This window comes from Theobroma umbraticum, unplaced genomic scaffold, assembly GCF_002168275.2.
Source record: "Theobroma umbraticum cultivar Fairchild unplaced genomic scaffold, ASM216827v3 scaffold_12.0, whole genome shotgun sequence".
NCBI lineage: Eukaryota > Viridiplantae > Streptophyta > Magnoliopsida > Malvales > Malvaceae > Theobroma > Theobroma umbraticum.
Window position 1 is genome coordinate 3,367,294 of NW_018397272.1, and position 21,655 is coordinate 3,388,948.

General features: G+C 32.4%; 1 pseudogene; it reads left to right on the plus strand.

Annotated features, from left to right (window-relative positions):
* Window positions 1–16,276: 16,276 nt before the first annotated feature.
* LOC110426682 (receptor-like protein kinase FERONIA pseudogene) lies at window positions 16,277–19,622 on the plus strand (annotated as a pseudogene).
* The last annotated feature ends 2,033 nt before the right edge of the window (window positions 19,623–21,655 follow it).

A 21,655-nucleotide genomic window follows, 5' to 3' on the forward strand; every position in this document is an offset into this window, starting at 1 on the left:
TACATTGCTACAGCTGCAGCAGCAAATCATGTTCAATGGTTGCAAAAGGCTTTATTAAATCTTGGTTTTGTGCAAAGCAAAGGTATTATTCTTCATATGGATAATCAATATGCAATTGCCATTGCTTAAAATCTAGTTCATCATGGACGTACCAAACACATTAGAGTAAAGTATCATTCATTAAGAGAATCGGTCAAAGATCAAGAAATTAAGTTAAGGTACTGTGATACAAAGAATCAACTTGCAAATATTTTCACTAAGGTTCTGAACATAGAGAGATTTGAAATGCTAAGATCTCATTTGGGAGTTGATTAAATATTTGACCATATGGGTGTATTGAAGAATGGTAAAAAATTTGGTGAAGTGGAGTAGCAGAACATGTGACAAGAAAGAACAGTATTTGAAAGCTTGAAGAGGGTTTTATGATGTCCAAAACAGTAAGGTATTAACTTTATCAAATTCAAGTATCAATACACATGTTCTTTCTATCATTTAAGTTCATTTTGTTTTGTGTTTAATGTTTGTTGTATGTAAAACATATGAGTGTTATGCCATATTTCAAACTTTTGTTTGTTGTTTGTATTTCCTAAACGGTAACATTTAATTACCATTTTGTTCTTCTCAATCATCAGTTTGTTAGCCGTTGATGAGCATAATGTTCAATGCATAACTCATAGTGTACCTCCAATGTTTTAGGAGTTCATTTCTTTCAAGGCTACATCTTTAGTGTTTGTTATCTTGTATGGATATAAATATGATATGATGAATGAGCGTTTAATTGGCCTTTCCTCAAATTGTGAATTTCAATTTCTCCTCTAATTCTTCACTTTCTCTCTCTTTTTTTCTAAAAAACTCTTTTCTTTGAAATTCTTGAAATTACAACAAGCTCTATTAGCATCTCCCATACAAATGGCTTTGGACAAAGAAATAAGAATGTTACCTTGACAATCTTCAAGAACAACACCGATACTAGATTTTATTGGGTTTCCCCTCGTAGCCCCGTTAATATTAAGTTTGAGTTGACCTTGATCAAGAGCTTTTCACTAAATGATGTGTTTTTTCTTTAGGGGCTATGTATTCCAAGTGATCTATTGTGGGACTTTGAAAATATCCAAAAAGGAGCTTGTTTCTTTTTTCCACTTAGATTTAATCAACCATGTTGTTCGAACTTTAACAAGTTCAAAAACTTGGGTATTGTCCCACATTTTTATATTAAATTCCGACTAGTTTCTTTGCAACCAAATCGACTAAATTATTGCAAAATCAAGTAAAGTATTACAACCAACTAAACTAAAGTATTGCAAAGAAAAGAATAAATAAGCATTGCCTGGACTGACCCAACTGATCCCCCAAAATCTTCCAAGTAACCTCACATCTAAGAAAAAAATGATCTGTTGTTTCCATTTTTATCATACATAATCCACAACAAGTAGCTTTAATATTCATAAGGCCCTTTTTAACCAACTCACTTTTCATCGCTAACCTTTAATGCTGAACTTGCCAACTAAAACTTTCCACCTTAGGTGGCACTAACCTTGCCCACACTTTTTCCCACAAACTTTTTTCTTTTGATTATTGCCCTCCATAGTCTCATTAAATATTTAGCTGAGTACGCACCACTTATTGAACCATTCCAACGAGTTTATCATGAAAAGTGCTTCTGAAAATAGTCTCACTAATAGTCTATAACAAAAAGTTCCATCGGTTTTTTTCCCAATCAAAAATATTTCGTTGAAGTTGAAAGTCCCATTTCCTTTCACTATTGTCCCAAAAGCCAAATTCATTCATAGTCCCAAACATATTAGTCGAAAGAGAAAAAAAATGAAAAAAGCTTCTTTAAGTAATGTGCCATATGTTAATGTAATAAGCTCAATGTGGATAACTCCAAGAGGGGGTGAATTAGACTATTTTTAAATTTTTGAAAAGTTCTTTCCAATCTCAAGAAAATAGAATTCTTTTTAAGCTAAATCCCCAATTTGAAAATTAACAAGACAGTTGATTTCTTGTTAAGTGAGAGATGTTGAAAACACAAATGAAATTAAAAGAGTAAAAAAAAAGAAGAAACATCAACACAATAATTTTTATAGAGGTTTGACCTCATTGCTTATGTCATCTCTCTTAAATTCATTAAGGAGTTTAATACCCACTATTGAAATGAAGTTCAATACACTACCTTTAGTGGATTAAGCACAACCTTTCAATACAATGCCTTTTTATGGTTCAAACATAACCACTCTATCTTTAATCTTGGTTAAAGTATAGTCACTCAAATGAATATAATGAGAGAAGTGTAAGTGTAGCTAGATTGCCTCTTGAAGGTTGAGTAATGAGTTAAGTACAACATTTGGTGAGGCAAGGAACAAGCAATGAAAGCACTTTAAATGGTACAATAAAAGATTTAAATGCAATAAGAGGAGTACAAAGAGTATTGAACGGTTTGAGCTAAATTCTTCTCTCGGAGTTGTGTTTCAAAGTCTTTCAACCTTCATAAATGCTGTAGGAGCTTGGATTTATAGTTGCTAAAACTTTTTAAGTAGTTGGAGGGACATTTAATGTAAAAATAACCATTTTTCTTGTCATTCTAAGCTCCAATAGTCATTATCTATTGATAGATTTTGTGATATATCAATAGATGGCTCTTTATTTTTTAAAATTTTTACGCCCATCTATCAATAAATGGTGTCAGGGGATCCTTCAAAAGCTCTCAAGTTGCTATCTATCGATAGATTCTTTGAATCTATCCATAGATGGCATTGGTCATTGAAACCTAAATGCTAAGATGAACAACTATAGATAGATATTCTTCATTTAGCGATAGATACACCTATCTATCAATAGATCAAGAACGTTTATTGATAAGTACAAGGCAAAAACCTTGTATAAAGGGCTGTTTTGCTTATTTTCAATCTAAAATTCTTAACTCTTTCATTTAAACCATTTCAAGGACTTTTTGACTTGTTTGAACATCTTAAAAACAAATTTTAACAATTTTTTGTCATTTCAAAACTAGAATCAATTTGAAGCTGCAAATCTAACACCATTGATCCATTCATCATGCCAAGGACGAATATTGTTACCATCACCGACTACTACAGCCATACTTGTAGATGAAACACTAAAGTAATTGTTAAAAGGGGAAAAGGAGGAGAGGATATTTTTCCACATTTTAGATGGTTTGCAATTCTCTCTCACATGGGGAACAAGCTTAGAGGAACTTTTACTGTTTTTCTCTTGTAAAACAACTCTACAAATGCTATTTATTTCATCACTATATCACCAGATCCATTTATTAAGTGACGCCTTATTTTGAACCTTAAGATTCTTGATTCCCAAACCCCCATTAGCCTTTTGATTACAAATAATGTCCCAATCCACCCAATGGATAGTTCTTTTTCTATCAAACCACCCATAAGAATTGTCGTTACAGCCTCTCTGATTCTTTTCTCACTCCTTTGAGGCATATGAAGAATTGACATAAAGTGAGTTGGTAAACTAGATAAGACAGCTTTAATCAATGCAACTCTTCCACTGATTGAAAGCATGATAACCTTCCACCCTACAAGCTTAGTTTTAACTCTTTCAATAACTGGTTGCCATAAAAAGCTTTTGAACTTTGCTTGGCTCCAAGAAATAGCCCAAGGTACATCAATGGGAGGGTATCCACTCTTTATCAAGCCACTCCCTCACAAGATGATTATCAATAGCCACCCCAAAAAGTTATTTTTCAAAGTTAAGTGACAAAATCAGAAATTTTCAAAATATTAAGTGATTAAAAAAGTATTTGCTCAAATTGTTATTATATAGTGAAAGCCAAATTTGAATCTAGCTTGGATCAATCCTGCACACCTCTAAGTAACATGATAGAGTAAAATTAAATTGAAGCAACAGATGAAAATGCATTATTATTAAGGTTACGCTTCTACTAATGAGCTTTGATAAAAGTCTAGATTCAATGAAAATGCCTTGTGTATTGCATTGCATTATGTTGTATTTATAGTATAAGAGATTTTGATACGATAATTTTACAAGTTTAAATAAAAATGAATATGTTAGGAATTTTGAGAATATGGTGCCCTGTAAAGTAAGTATATTTTCATATTTAATTTAATGTAATTTATTTGTAATGATTCAAAGGTATTTGATATTGATTATTTTGAAGATATTTTAAAAAAGAGAAGAGATTTACAGAAAATAAACATACTTTTTTTCTTGAAAAAGTTTCAACCATCACTTCTCTCCTCCTCCTAACTTTGCTGTATCTCTTTTCCTCTCTTCCATTCTTGGCTATATTTTTTGAAAGAAAAATAACTATTAATTTTTAGGAAAAAAAAAAGAGACAATATCGATTTCTATTTTGTAATCTAGCATTCCTCACCTTGTCCACTTAAGGTTCAAGTTGAAAGCATTCTTGAAGAGTAACTGGTAAACTTGTTTAATTAAGAAATCAATCATTGGTGTGGTGGTGTCCAAAAATAAAAATCTCAAAATTATTTATTTTTTTCTTTCTTAATAGATTCTTATTTTTAGGATGTGATTATGTTACTTATAATAAGAATTATATGTGTTTTCACTTGTGTAATTAGATCTCTTACTTCCTTTATAAAAATTTTTTTTTGAAATATATACTTTATACAATCACATCAATCTACTTAGATCCAACTCTAACAAAATATAAGTAAAATAAATATTTAATTCTATTTTGATAAAAAAACTTCTTTAATCTATAGGGTTGAATTGGTCAACTTTAATGCGTCCTTCGTAATCTTGGCTTGTGGTAATGCAATGGCAAAGCTAAGATTTCATGTTTGAAGAGCCGAAAACAATACCTTTAATGTTAATAGGGACAAAATTATAAAAAAATTTTAAAAAATAAGGGCAAGGTTATAAAATTTTTAAAAATGGGTAAAAAAAAATTATAAAATCTTTAAACTTTTAGGGAGCACGGTGTGATGGTTTGCAAAATGATGAGACACACAACTTACAAGATTGGTCAGGACAACAGCACAAACAGGTGTCGTACACCTCCCACAACTAGAAATAGCCTGAGCCAACATTTATTAGGGGCCATTGACAACCAATGGACCGCAGATACACCACGTCACCCAATCTCACAGAACTGTGGGCTGTGTCCAGAGAAAATTGCATAGAAAGCCCAGCTTCAAGAAGATTACCCAAATAAGATTGTTTAACATATAATTCTTGTGTACAGTCATTTATTTATTTTAGTTGCACTAAAACTTGAGGTTAGTCATAAAATATTTATTTGCTTTAATTTCTTGGTTTCAAGTTCAAGTTCCACCAAGTGTGGCTTTAATTTAACCATATGTTTGATTTGTTCAACTATATGCCGATTTGTTGGTTAATTTATTTGTTTAATAATTTATTATATGAGATGTAATATTTGATTTTGGTTATAATTATTATTTATACACGTAATTTCATAAAAAAAATGTAACACCATAATTCCTTTTTCTTTTTTGTTTGATTAATTAGTAACAAGTTTTTCAAAAACGAGAATAATATACAACGTGAAATTAAAATTTGAATTCAATTTAAGAAAAAGTTAATTCAAAATTTATTAATATAAAAAATATTTTTTATTCTAATGCAGTACACGAGATGATTGGCCTATGAAAAACATGGACCCATGTAGCAATTAATTACTTACCAGCGTCATGATCCCTTCACCTGCATGCTATTCATTTTCCTAGTTGAACCTATGAAAATTTGTGGCTTTAGTTTGTTTGTAATTTCGTCTTGGAAAAACAAATTGTTAAGTCAAGCCCTTGTTTCCATCTAGACGTGCTTCAACCCAGAAAGAAAAAAAAAATAAATCTAAACGTGCCAAGAAAAGTCTGCCCGCGGTCTGGTAATTAAAGAATACTTAAAACCGTAAAAAGCGTCAAGCAATATTATTGCAAGGACACAACAAATAATACCATATTTGCATAATCATATGGCAACTTTATTTATGTGATAATATGACGAAGGGTAGGTACATTACATTACATGCATACAAATCAAGCTGAAAAGAAAATTACAAAAAATTAAGGAAATAATGATTACTCTAACTCAAGCTTATTTTCCCATTTGAGAGGTAAAGGATACTTGGCTTACTTGAAGTGGTGGGAATTACGATTGTAAATACCATAAGGCTGATTTTTCTTGGGGAAGTTCTTACGAGGCAGGGAGTTACCAGCTGGTTTGCCACGGATTTTGCTAGCGTCGATCGGGTGTGGCCTCCCTGCTAGCATTCGATTGATATCGGAATCCATCACAAACTCCACCTCCATATCGTCGCCGGCGACAGAGGCAGTGCTGTTGATGACCTTCAGTGAAGCACTTATTGCTGCTGTATATGAACTTGAGTTGAGCAGAATCATCAGCATTATTACAAGACTAGAAACAGAAAGACCAACTGGCAGCATGCCTGCCATTGTTTTCTTTTTTTCTAGCGAATGAACTCTGGGTTGTGTTGGAGCAAAGCAAAGGGTCTCCTTTAAATAGAAAGTTTATGATAATGCGTTCGACTACTTTTGATTAACAATTAATGAAATCTTGTAACAACTGTAAAAAAGAAGCTTTATATAATGAAAAGTTATTTGATTATAATTATAAATTATCATGGAAACACCATTTTTAAAGGACCCACGAATCGCGTGAGCCATCTGTACTGATGCGGGCTCATGAGACCCACATATGGATGCCTCTGATCATGTTTGGGCATATATATAAAAAATTCCAATAAAAATCAATAGAATTATTTATATAAAAGAAAAATAATAAATTTACATAAGAAAATAGAAAAGCTAGGACTATACATTTTAGTTTCCAAAGGATAAAAGTTCTTCTTGTTTCAAATTTTTAAAAGAATGATTTATTTGTATCCCAATAGTTTTGTTTCTTAATTTTAAAAAAGAAGAGATAAAAAATTAAGTTAATAGATTAAATGATAAGGGACGTAGGTTTCGTGCACTTCAAGAACAAAGTAATTATGAGAGACGTTCGAGTAAATTCACCAACTCATTATGATCAGAAATAATATCTCATCTCCTAATCAATGAGGGAGTTTGTTAACGCTTAAACAGAATAATCATTTTTTATATTTTCTAATTATACGGAACTAAGTAAACTGTCCCTTTCATGGGAATGCAAAAAGATTGATGAGTCGACCAAAGTTGCTGACATCGTTCTGTACGATTTCAGAGCAATTGCATGGTCACGGGTAATTTGCCTGTGTATATCTTTGTCTTATCATAATTTAAGAAGCGGTTCACTTGATTGATTTGGACTGAAGCAGCAAGGTGCTATCCAGTTGGAAAGTATGGATTATTCAAACCCACTATACGTTATCAATGGGGCACTTTCCAGAAGCAATTCATTGTCACACAAATTAGGTTAATTTTTCAAATACAGTTGTTAATTAATTTCTTCTTTTTTAAACAGTGTGGTTTGCTAGTCACATCCTTGGTATCAGTAAAAATCTACACCACTTTTTCATGTCTAATTATAAAACTATGGCTGTAATTCAGAGAAATTGAGGATAAATTAATCAGCTTTTATATTTTGGAGCTGGATAAATTTAAATTCATAGCAGGTATCGTTTGGAGCAAAAGGATATTTGGGAATTTAAGATTCCGAGCCAAAATATGTCAATTATATATCACTTGCTAATCTAAATGAAACAAAGTATTAAAGTGTGTCTTAATTTTTTGTCTAAAGCGTATGGCCTTCTCACAAAGACCAAACAAATGGAATATTCAATCAGAAAGTTGAGCGTTTCTGAAAAAGAAAAAGTCTCTACAATTAGAGTTTGACATTTTATGTTGAATTATTAGTTTTGAATCTTGAGAATAAGGGGTGATAACAAATATCCACATCGTATTGACCCCTACTCACATGCCAATATCCCAAATTGAAAATTTGAGCCGGTGAAGTTATAATTGTTTTATGAACATGTGTTAGAGCATCACTATAAAAAATTCGACTGTGTATAATGTAATTATTTTTATTAGAAAGAATCAATTAATATATTTTCAATAACTATGTTGAGTTTTCAGTTGATTTGAATACAAACTCTTATTTGATTACGATTCTTGTTTGTATATAATATTGAATAGTTATATAATTTTAAACATCACTTTCCACTTTGAACCCCAATCTTATTCTACTTTAAATTTTTATATTATAAAAGTAGGTTACTTGATTTTAGAAAAGTGAGTAGTGTTTTTGAGAGTCTTAGAGAGCGAACACCATGTAATTTTGTCTAAAGTGGGTATGAATTAGCATTCTTCTGAGGCTATTCAAAGATGGTGTATAAAAGGTTTTTGGGTTGGTTTGAGAAGCCATTGAGAAAGATTTTATTGTACTTTAAGTTCTCAATAATAGAAGAATTATTTCACTTTGTGGACGTACATAAAAGAGCAAACTAGGTATATTCTTGTGTTTTCTATTTACTCGATATCTCTAGGTTTTATCTTTATTGTTTCTTGAAAAATTTTCATAAAAAAACTAGTGTTTAAACTTCAGATTGGATAAATCAAAATTCAACAAGGATGTTGAAAGTTAGTAATTCTTCTAATATCTCAATTGAGAAGTTTGATGGGATGAGTAGTTTCATACAATGGTAGAGTATGATGAAAGATTTGATATGTCATAAGATTTGATGCACCCCTTGCTAAAGAAGAAGAAAGGGCAACTAGATGATATGAAAGATGATGAACAAGTAGAGTTAGAGGAAAAATGCATTAGCAATATTTGGCTTTGTATCAAGGATAACTTGTTTAACCATGTTATTGATGAAGAATCCACTCTATAGTTGTGAAAAAAGTTAGAGAAGATCTATTTGGTGAAAAGTCTTTCTAAAAGTTACAATTTAAGAGAAAGTTGTATCACTTAAAGATGGAAAAGAATGGAGACTTTATGAAGCATATGAATGAGTTTGACAAGATTATTGATTAATTGAAGAAGGTTGATGTGAAGGTGGAGGAAAAGGAAAAGGCATTGTTGTTCCTCACATCGCTCCTATGAGATATTGTGAAATTTCTTATTTTTGAGAAAGATACAATAATCTTAGAACAAGCACAAGTAGCAATAATGTCCTATGAAGCCCAAAAGATATGTAAAGGAAGAGGTTAAAGATTTAGCTAATTACATATTGGTGGTTAAGGTCCAGAAAATGAAGTCAACCAATAAGGGATCTAAAAGTGGCAAGTCTAAATCCAACAATATTCTTTGCTTTCGATGCAAAAGGTATTGACATATTTAAAGAGATTGTCCCATAAAAAAGGATGAAAGTACCAAGGGCAAAGGTGAGTGTGTTTTCGTTATTAACAATGATGATTGTATTGTCCTTGCAATCTTAAAAGATGTGGATACAATTCTAGTGATAATTGGTGTTAACCAAAAATATTATTTTAATTTGCTTCAAGAAATGGTAGTTGAGAATTTAACTTCGAGTGGTATGTCAAAAGTGAAGGTCTTAGGTCTTGAGAGTTGTGGGAAACAAAATGCTTCATGGGATTGTGCGTTCATTGGATATTGTGATTTATGTCCTAAAGATGTGTAAAAATATAATATTATTATGTCTATTAAACTGCATAAGGTATAGATTTTCTACCATTAGTGGAGTGGTAAAAGTCATAAAAAGCGACATGATCTTAATGAAAGGGAATTTGTGCACAAGGGATGGTAGTTACTAAAGTGAGATTTCATTTAATGAGGAAATGATGAAAAGTTCCCATGGTATAGACAATCATGAAATAACGAAAACTCTTGTCAGTGTTGGTGAATTAGAGGGATTGTTGAGGTCCCTCACACTTGTTCATTGGTCGTTTATGGAATTAGGTGTTAGACTATGCTTGATTCGTTTTGCGTAATCAAGGTAGTAATAAAATGTTAGTGATTTGAGAAGTCTTATCCATGGAGAGTTGTTGAAGGTGTTCAAAAGTATATGGAGTTGAAGAGTTACAATTGGGTCCAATTGGTGGAAGTAGTTTAAAAAATTTGAATTCAAGTTAAAAATGGAGATTAATTGAGTTTTGGGTTGGAAATGCATTACCAAGCTTCTTGTTGAAAGCTCTAAAATGGCTCAAATTACTTGTGATGGTATAAGAATGGTGGTTGGAAATGGCAAACAAATTAACTTTTGGAGAGAAAAGTGGATCCCAATAGTGGTTTTGTATGGTCAATTTTTGAGGATCTTCACACTAGCAACAAATAAAAACTGGGTGATTGAAGAATTTGGGAAATATGAGGATCAAAACTAGACATTGATGGTTTAGTTGAGAAGGAATGTGTTTAGCTGGGAACAACAACAATGGTGAGATTTCTTAGTATTGCTCAGAGATCAAATGCTTGGTAAAGATTTTTCAAGACAAACTAGTGTGGATGCATACTACTAGTGGGGAGTATAGCATGAAATCCTTCTGTTGGGCTGTGTGGCGCAGAACCAGCCTAAGTTTGACACATAGAGTCAAATCTGGGAGGGATTGGCACCTCACAAGATAAAAGCTTTTGTTGGCAACTTTTAAAAGGCAAACTACCAATTAGACAAAAATTGGCTCGTAGAGTTATTATTGGACATGACACTGCCTACTGTCTTTTGTGCAAGAAAGGTATTGAATCTAGTGGCCATTTACATTTTTCCTGTGTTGTAACTTGGAAATTGTGGCATTGGTGTTGTGATTATTAAAAGGGTTCTTTTTTTAAATGGGCTTCATGCATAAGGTGTTTCTGATAATAGTTTTCTCTATAATTTTAATTGTTTTTAGTCAAGAGAATTAAAATATGGATAAAATTATCCTTAATGAAACCGACTTATTTGTTTAGCTCTACACTTTAACTTGAAACCTATTAACGGGTCAAGTATGTTTAGATCTACGCCTAAAACTGACTCATATTCTTTAAACTTTCCTCACCAGACCATTCATCTCTAGAGTATTCTTTATCAAAAAGAAAAAAATTTAAGCATTTTAAGCATTTTGGAGTAGTTTTTGATACACGAAGAAAATCTTTGAACGTTTTGAGCATTTTTAAATATTTTACAGTAATTTTTTATATAAGAAGAAAAACCTTTGAACATTTTTAGCATTATTTGTCAAGTAAGCATATTCGTTAATTATGTTGTTAAATGAAATATAATGTATCATTTGAAGTTGTTGATCTTATTAAATGAAATTCAATAGTTTTTGTGGTTTTTAGGCATTGCATAATCAGTTTTTGAACATTATGTGACTAGTTTTTAAGTATTACGTGACTGATTAATATGACATTACGTGACTAGTTGATAGGCATTGCATGACTTGTTAGTAAGGCATTGCGTGACTAGTTAGTAAGGCATTATATGACTTAGGTATTACTTAAAAATTAGTCACGTAATACCTAAAAATTAGTCATGCAATGCCTAAAACTAGTCACGTAATGTTTAAAAATCAATCATGTAATATTTAAGCTACGTAATACCTAAAAATCAATCTAGCAATATTTAAAAACTAGTCTAATCAATTTTAACTCCTCAACTTTAGGGTCATATGAATAAACTAATAAATACAAGAACTTAAAATACATACTTTTTTTTTTTTGCTAAGCCATGAAATTATGCATTTCATAAAAGAGAAGTTACAAAACTCCATAACCCTCCAAAGCAAGACAAAATATATCCTTATTGAGAGGGACTTGCTCATTCCCCTTATACAAAAACAAAATATGCTCCATTTACAAAATATTTCCTAAACAATTTCAACTCAAAATCCTGTAAAAGGAATCAAAAGTTCTAGTAAACATGCTTAATAATTATCCCAATTCTAAACACAACAAAACCATGAACTATCATAAAACCCATCAAATATATTTTAGCTATTATTTCTCCCTAAGCCCATCATCTTAATCAATCTGATCTAACTCATCAACACATGCATCTCCATCACAGCCCCCGTTTTGAAAGAAGTCATCATCAGAAAACATCCAGTTACCACATTCATCACACTACCTGCAATCACCATAGAAAAGCAAAATCGTTGTTCATCTCCTTTAAGAACTCCAAGATCCACCATCCAAACAAAAAAAAAACAAAATAAAAAGGAGTGTGATGTCATCTTTGCTCTTTAGATGACGAGATAGACAGTATTTAACCAGAGAGAGAAATCGAGATTCAATTTCGAAATTTTTGTTTGGATTTTGGGATAAAGAAAACTGAAATCATTTTAATTTGTCTGAAATTGTTTAAAAGTCATTGTTGTCAAGTTATGTAAAAAATTAACTAAAAATAATTAAAATTATAAAAAAATAATATTGTTGAATTCGACTTATAAAAAAGGTATTATAGACCCTAACACAGTGGAGTTAATGGCACTTTGGAAGGGTTCTCAAGTAACGGCGGCATCGAGATAGGCTAACTCACATAGCATTGTTTTTTAAAGCGATTCTTATAATGTTGTCTCATGGGTTGTGAACCGTCACAAGGCACCTTGGAAGCACAAAAGTATTATCTTAAGGATTAAGGGACTGATGACTAAGATTGGCAGAGGAGCATTCGGAAAATATCTTAGTTGCCAATGAAGTTGCAGACAATCTAGCAGAAACGGGCATATGTAGACAAGTTGATTAATTTATTGTGGCTTATTTGTGAGGACATTGAGAATCAAAGTTTCGAAAGGAATCAAGATTTTTTGTGTATCTGCAAATTTTGATCGCCAAAGGGAAGGCTTTCTTGGCCACCTAGATGTTGATTGTACAAAGTGTTAATAGCAATATACTATCACTACTTTTTTTTTCAAAAAAAAAAAGTTTTTGGTTGATTAAAATTCAAAATCTTATTTGATTAGGATTTTTTTTATAATTTTAAACTTTTTATTTCAAATTGAGTCTTAATCCTATTCTACATTGTATTTTTATATTATAAAAGTGAATTTCTTGGTTTTAGAAAAGAGAGTAATGTTTTTGAGAGCCCTAGGGAAGGAAAGTCTTGTAGCTCTATATTTTGCTTTCCATGGAGCTAGAGTGTGTGTGGGTGAAAGTTCTTGTAAGGCTATTGAATGAAGGTGTACAAAAGAGTCTTTGCGTAGGTTTGAGAAATTATTGAAAGAGATTTTATTATATTTTAATTTTTTAATAACAAAAGAATTGTTTTATTCAATGAACGTATATATGTGATCGAACTACATATATTTTTTTTAAAAGGTGAACCATAAATTTTTATATTTTCCTTTTTGTTTAATTTTTGTAAATTCTATCTTTATTTTTTCTTAGATGATTTTATAAATAACTTTAGCCGCAAGCATGTAAATAGAAATATCTAATAATATATCAATTAACTATTTTTTTGAAAAGAAACACATTTTTCTCCCCCTTACATCTCCAATACTATTTCCTCAAGTAATGGCCAACTAAAGTATGAACGTTACGTAATGTTATTTGTTCTAAAATAGCAAGTATATATTATATTCAGAGTCTCTGGTACCAAAATATAGCAGACTTAAGCCACCCAATTGCCACTCAGTTTTATTATTATTATTAAAAAAAAATCTTTTGGGGTATTCAGTTTTAGACTCATGGCAACTTTTTTACTAATCACGTAATAAATATTTTAAAAAAAATTTTATAGACAAGTCACATAATTAAAATTTTAAAAAATAATAACATTTTAATAAAGAAAATTAAATCTATACCTACTATCGAAAGAATCCCTTAAGAGGGTTCTAACCTCTGGCACGTACCTAGCAAGACTTAACTCATCATGTAAATTTTTATTCTAACTCTTTATATAGGTCACATAATTAAAATTATGAAAATCAACTTCGATGAGAAAATCCACAATCAGTAATTCTATTAAAGAAATCCTTTTATCATGAAAAGAGAATGTGTTATATTACAAAAAAAAAGTCTTACAATCGACAATTAGAAGATAATTCCATTGAAACGCTTGAGGTTATATGAAAAATTTAAGTACATTGTGATTGGTAAAATTACACTATTTTCGTAGTCTTAAGGATAGATACATATGAAAGTAATTAAACTCATGGAAGTTACAAATATTGATATTAGAACACTGGGAAAAAGAAAAGAATAAAAGAGTTCACGCACAAGTAGAAGCAAATAAAACTAGCATTACTGTAATATATATCGTCTAGGAGCATAATTTACGCTTGTATATACCGCAACGTTCAGGTCTAATCCCTTGGTTTTTAGCTGGCAGACACGACCGATAGGCGTTTCCCCTGTTGCAAGTCACGATTGGCCGCGTACGAATGCCGGAGCGACCACTCAGATATCTGTAGTCAACAAGCAATCTACCAATATGGGAATCTATTAAGAACTCCGATTCCATGTTGATTTCAGCAATGGTGGACGTGGCATTGATTTTCTCTGTCAGTGGAGCAAAGCTGGCTGCTTGAGAAGAGCATGTATCGAGCAGAATCATAAGGGTAATAAGGGTTGCTAAAGAGATACCTCTTGCCAAATTTATTTCCATGCTTCTTTGTTTTCACTAGGAAAATTTCAAAGTCCCCAGGAAAATGTCTTATAGCCAAAACGTTATAGTGTCCGGATGGGCAACTTAAAAAATATATTGATTCTTGATGATCCTTCTGCTAAATTCAAGTAAGCGACTAGTCTAATTGGCAGATGACAAAATCTGGCTGCTATATTGACATGACTAATAAATCAATAAGTTGATGGTGCGTATCTTTCACCGACAATTCTCGTGAATTAGTTGCTAAACGTAGTTGGGGTAAAACGAAATCCATGTGATGTGAAAACGATCGATCCTAGCTTCATCTCAAGTGCACCACCATTATAAAAAAAAAAAAAACTAAATTAAATAAACTTTACGTCTAAAATAAACCTTTCTTTATAGAAATCAATGACCATTTAAAATCAATAAGTAAATTTTACGATCAAAAAATTGAACAAGAGAAATACATGCATTTTGATACATACATACATACATATATATATATATACTTTCAATAAAAAATAATTGCTCAGTTAATTAAATATTTTAAACATTCAAATATGTCAAATATTTAATCATTCATCGTTGCACACTATCAATTAATTATTTAAAAGTTTATAAAGTTTGACACCTAATTTTCTAGCCACTAATTGGAAAATATTAATTTGTAAACACATTCTTGAAAAGTATGAAGAAATTAAGAAATAAAAAAGGATGAAATTCGTTTCAAGTTAATATTAAATATTCAAGCACAATCAATTCTAAGCGTTAGACACTGTTTTTGTTACCAATAAATGAAAATATTATAGGTCATTGTCTCAATGTAATAATCAACCAAGTTCATTTATGTATCTATATGGCTTATTAAATTACTCTCAAGTACCAAGTTAAAAAGCCACTAATTTACAAATTTTACTTCTAACTTATAAACCTATCTTATTATAAGAGTGTTTTTGACTTTTTTATTATTATTGGATGACATTATAATGACATAACTTCATTTGAGAATTGAATAAAACCACATATAATAAATATGAAATAAAACTTCACAAGATGCATGTTATAATAAGTGTACTTTACCTACAACAAGTATTAAAAATATGATATTTACTTATTGAAAAGAAAAGGATAAACTTATTAACGTTCTCAATCTTAATATGATTAAAATAAAAAGAAATGAGCCAAAGCAAAACAAACCTTTTTCTCAAGTTGATTTCCAAACATTTTTGAAAGAGTTCAAGATTAATAAGAGAACATATAGATGAAAAATCATCAATATTTAATTTTATAAGAAAAATATCAATTATTTTACTTTGATAATTAAGATATTTGATGTTAACGAGAAAATAAATAAAAATTACACAATACTTTAATTTAATAAGAAAATCATTAATTAAAGATAATATAATTATAAACTGTTAAAGGTAGATGTGTCATTCACTATTTATATTTTTGGAGTTATTGCTTTTATATATAGTAACTATATCTACCAATTAGGAGCAGTTTTTGTACATGTTTATTGGGTAACAAAATTCTTGAATTGCCTTTAAAAAAACCAAATGGGTCTCTAAGCCCTATAATTAATTTTTATTGTTCCCCTCTATTTTGGTTAGATGTTGTCCCTAAATATTAAAACATAGAACTTAGTGCATCTAAACTCAATAGTCAATGGATGTATTTCAAGTTCAAAAATATTCTGCCTTTTGTCAAACAAAAAAATCTTAATAGATGTAGAAATAAAAAGAAAAAAACTAAACATTAGGTATATCTTATTTGGATAATGAGAGGGAAAGTAAAAGTAGGAAACATTAGGGGCAATATATATCCATCACTCAATATAGCACCAGTACAATCCTGCCAAGAAACTCTAGCCTCTTTGGACAAGTCTTCCATGACCCACCAAAGGTTTTACAAAGCTTTTACGTACTACAGGTTATTGAAAATATAATGAATGATATTTTTCCAGCTTACAACAACTCAGCTTCTCGAATGGTCTTCGGTCGCACTTGATCAATAAATTAATTCAACTTGTATAAAAAAGAAACGTGAAATTGTAGCAAACTGACCCAATAAAAAAAAGAACAAGAGGAAGAAGAAGGGAAAGAGAGAACGGAGTTTCAAATTTCATTGTATGCACTGTCCAAGAGTTCATTTTAAACCTTTCTTGATCTCTTATCCTTTTCTTCTTATCTATCTCTCTCTCTTTTCTCTGTTTTTCCCCTACAATGAAGAATACAAGCAAAACAAGCACTTTTTGCCTTCAAAACCTGTCATTTTTCCTGCTTCCCTGTCTCTTCTTCTTCATCGAATACCTTGTCATCGGTGACTCCCAGCTGACCCCTTACAACCCCATAGAAAACATCACAATTGACTGTGGTTCTTCCACTGATGGCCAAGCTCTCGATAACCGTCCTTGGACTGGAGATGGCAATGGAAAATTCTCCCCTATAGAGCAACAAAGCAATAATATTAATAAATCATCGGTGCTTTTAACAGCACGTGAGCAGCCCCCCTCCGTTGATAAGGTCCCGTACTCCACGGCTCGTCTTTCTTACTCAGAATTCACCTATACAATTCCCCTCACCGCTGGCCAAAAGTTCATTCGCTTGTACTTCTATCCAACTTCATATCGAGACTTTGACGACCCTTCTGATAAAGCTTTCTTCTCCGTTAAAGCAGGTCCTTTTACCCTTCTCAGGAATTTCAGTGCTTTACTTCATGCTCAAGGCCAACCTACTCTCATCAAAGAATTTTGTTTAAACGTCGATGAAGGTGAAAGGTTAAACTTAACCTTCACCCCAAGTCCTGATATCTCTGATTCTTATGCTTTCATCAACGGGATTGAAATTGTTTCCATGCCAACCAATCTATATTACAGACAAGCAAGTGATGAAGGGGTAACTTTTTTAGGTCAGGGAAGCTTGTACTCCCTAGGAAACAACAGTGCCCTTGAGATGGTGCATCGAGTCAACGTTGGTGGAAAGCAAATATCGCCTCAAGATGACACTGGCATGTACCGGAAGTGGTTAAGCGATGACGATTATTTGGTAATAGCAAAACCAAGTACTCTTCCTGTCAATAATAGTGTTAATCTCACCTTTAACAGTATATCATCGTTCTCTGCTCCAAGGGTGGTCTATCTAACTGCCAGGTCCATGGGGACGAACAAGACTGAGAACGAGAACTACAATCTGACATGGGAGTTTCCTGTTGATTCTGGCTTCAGTTACTTTGTACGGTTGCATTTTTGTGAGTTTCAGATAGAGATAAAACAAGAAGGTGACAGAATCTTTGAGATCTTCTTGGGTAATTTAACTGCAGAAACTCGAGCTGATGTTATAGCCTGGAGTGGAGGAAATGGGTTTCCAATATATAAGGATTACGCAGTGGCTATGGGAACAAAAGGAAATCAAAAGCAACAAAATCTATCTATTGCTTTGCATCCTTCCCCGGCATGGGGGACTCTTTATTCTGATGCAATCTTGAATGGGCTAGAAATCTTCAAATTGAGCAATGGCTTTGATCTTGCCGGACCTAACCCTGACCTAGTCCTACCAAGTTCACCACCAAGTCAATCAACGCAGTCCAAGAACAACAACAAAACTGTATTTGGCATTGTGGGAGGTTTATTAGCCGGATTTGTTGTGCTCTCACTTCTATTTTTCTTGATTTTCCGGCGAAAGATGAGGGCCAAAGATTCAGGCTCCAGTGAAGGAGTTTCATGGTGGAGCCAATTTTCCACTGCCACCAAATCCACCAAGTCAACCAAGTCTCGTGGCTCATCTCTACCCTCCGATCTTTGTCGCTACTTTTCATTGGTTGAGATCAAAGGAGCTACCAACAACTTCGACAACGTTTTCATTATTGGTGTCGGAGGTTTTGGTAACGTATACAAAGGATTCGTTGATGGTGGGGCTACCCAAGTGGCAATCAAGCGATTGAACCCTGAGTCTCAACAAGGGGCTCACGAATTCAAGACCGAGATCGAGATGCTCTCCCAGTTACGCCACCTCCATTTGGTCTCTTTGATTGGTTATTGCAACGATGACGGTGAGATGATTCTGGTATATGATTACATGGCTCGTGGGACCCTTCGTGATCATCTCTACAACGCTGGAAATCCTCCTCTTCCATGGAAACAACGGCTAGAGATTTGCATTGGTGCCGCACGGGGCTTGCATTACCTTCATTCAGGTGCAAAACACATAATCATTCATCGAGACGTGAAGACAACAAATATCTTGTTGGACGACAAGTGGGTGGCTAAGGTTTCGGATTTTGGGTTGTCCAGAGTAGGCCCCACGAACATGTCCAAGGCCCATGTTAGCACAGTGGTGAAAGGCAGCATCGGCTACTTGGATCCAGAGTATTATCGTCGTCAGCAATTGACAGAAAAATCCGATGTGTATTCATTTGGTGTGGTACTATGTGAAATATTATGTGCTAGGCCACCTGTTAGTCGCGCGGTGGACAAGGCACAGATAAGCTTAGCAGCATGGGCCCAACAATGCCACAGGAATGGAACTCTTTACAAAATCATTGATCCATTTTTGAGGGGTAAGATTGCGCCTGAGTGTTTGAAAAAATTCAGCGAAGTGGCAATGAGTTGTTTGAGTGATGAGGGAACCGAAAGGCCATCGATGGGCGATGTCCTGTGGAGCCTAGAGTTCGCAGTACAATTGCAGGAAAGTGGCGAGGAAGGGCTTAAGCCTAATCCCGGGGCTGGCATTGAAGTAGACATCGATGAAGAGACCCCCTTCAAAAGCAATGCGTTGGAAGATGACAGTGGGGAAGTGTTTAGTAGCATCGGTGATCATGTGCTGAATTCCAAGAGTGCTAGTATTTTCAGCTTAACAAGTGATGAACAAAGTTTTGCTAGCAAGGATTCTGAAAGACTCTTGTCTAAGGCAGTGTTTTCTGAAATAAAGGATCCGAAAGGGAGATAATCAAAATTAGAAGCTCTAGGTAAGTCAAGGAATCTCTAGAGAACTAATGGTCCTGGTTCAATTGAGAAAGGTACGATACTACTTTATTTGAATTCTAGAAAAATTTGTATTGTAGCACATCATTAATATTAGATTCCAAGGTAGGTTGATGTACCTCATATATATTTAACGTTTCTGACCAAGTTGTATTATTTTAGAATGGTATTAATTGGCGGTAGTTGGAACTCGGAAGTGTCAAAATAAAATAATGTCAATACCCACCTACGGCTTTGATTGTTATTGCTTTTGCGTGCCGGGATCCGAGAACCCGACCGTTAGACGTAAAAGTACTTTGAGAGTCACAACTAATTTTTTTTTTAAACCTAAGTGTGATTGGCCACCTAATACATTTTTTCAGTTCGATGAAATCCTAAATTGGTCTTAGGTTTATCGAAAGAACTATCAACTGGTCTACGTGTTTTATTTAGAGCTGGGTTCAAGAGTACGGTTACGCACAGAGAATGATTAGCATCCCTATGACGCCCGTTTCACGAACGGTACCATTTAATCATATATTTTCCTATCTCGTTAATTGTATTGTTATGTTTCCTTAATTTGGTTTATTTAATTCGTCTTTTATTCCATAAATTAAAGACATTTTATTTGTTTTTTCTTGTGCTTGACGTACACATAATGTAATCATGCCATGCATGACATAAAATCGAGATAATGCCAAACAAAAACTTTTTATCGAGTGTCCTTTTCGAATTCGTTCATCATGCTGGTGAAATCCCAAAGTATCCTCTCACTTAGGAAAAATGCTCGATAAACTCGCCTTTGCAAGTTTTACGAGTAGATCTCATCATCGGGGTAATCGTTTGTGAGTAAAAATAATTTTTTTATGAATACGAATCCTAATATGAACAAAAGCTTTTTCATTAAAGATATTTTTTCAAACCTTCCCATCGTTCTGGTGAGATCCGAAGGTATCTTTTCACCTAAGGAGTTTACTGAAAAAACTTACCTTCGCGAGCTTCCTCGAAAAGTCTCATCATTAGACCCATGCTCGTATACAAAATATTTCTATATGCCATGACATTTAACGATGTAATCATGGTACATGATGCACTTAATATTTCAGTATTTGTTCCTTATCTTCCTTAAAACTTACTGTTTTTCTTTATGTGCATATTTATTCTGAATAAATCTTTTTACATTTACTTATTGATTTGTTTTATTTCGTTATGTATTTTACTATGCGAATACTTATTTATTTCATTACATGAGATTCTCCAAGGTCATATTTTCAGACCGATTTTTTTTTATTTTTTATTAATTTATTAAAATTTTTTATCATTTTTATTATTTTTTAGTTTATTGTTATTTTATTTTTTTAATTTCATAATTATTTATACGTATCCTATTCATTTTGAATTGTTAAGACTAACAAATTTATTAACACCATTAATTTTTTATTTCTTTTATTTATATATTTTAATTATTTGATAAGTTTGTATATTTTGTTTAGTTAAAATTAAGAACACTCAGAATTTTGAATTTAGATCCTCCCATCGTACTGGTGGGGTCCAAATCAAAATCTCAAACCTAAGAAAATTCACTCGAAATTGTGACTTCACGCTTTCTGGATGGTCATCCCATCATCGGTCTCGATCCTAAGACGTTTATTACATTTTTCTACATCATCATTCTAAAATCATCATTATTATTATTGTTTTCTTAATTATTATTATTATTATTTTTTGTTTTATGTTTTCTTTTTTACTATTATTGACTATCCACTTTTGCCTTATTATTTTACCATTTTTTATACATATATTTGGTCCTAGTTAAATCTACTTATTTCCTACTTACAAATATTCATCATAAATATATTTCATTTTTTTTTTGTCAATCTACCTAATTTATTTTCCTAGAATGGTCTAAAATGATACCAAAATTATATTTTTATTAGATAAATTGGGCTAGACCCAAAATCAATAAGACTACAAGCAAAAGAGCAAAAACCAAAATTAAGATTTGGTTTGTCCAAATTTTTGGACAATTCAGAGGTGAAATCATACTCTTCTGAGCATGATTTCATTAGACACTGGCCTAGAAGGGAGCCAAAGAGGGGGACTGAGCACACGCTTGGTCTCTTCCCTATTTACTTTTTCAGCTTTTTTTTTCACTTTTTTTTCACTTTTTTTATTTTATTTATTATTTATTATTATTATTTTAAAAAAAGGTGTCTACAAATAACAAACTTTGATGGTATCAC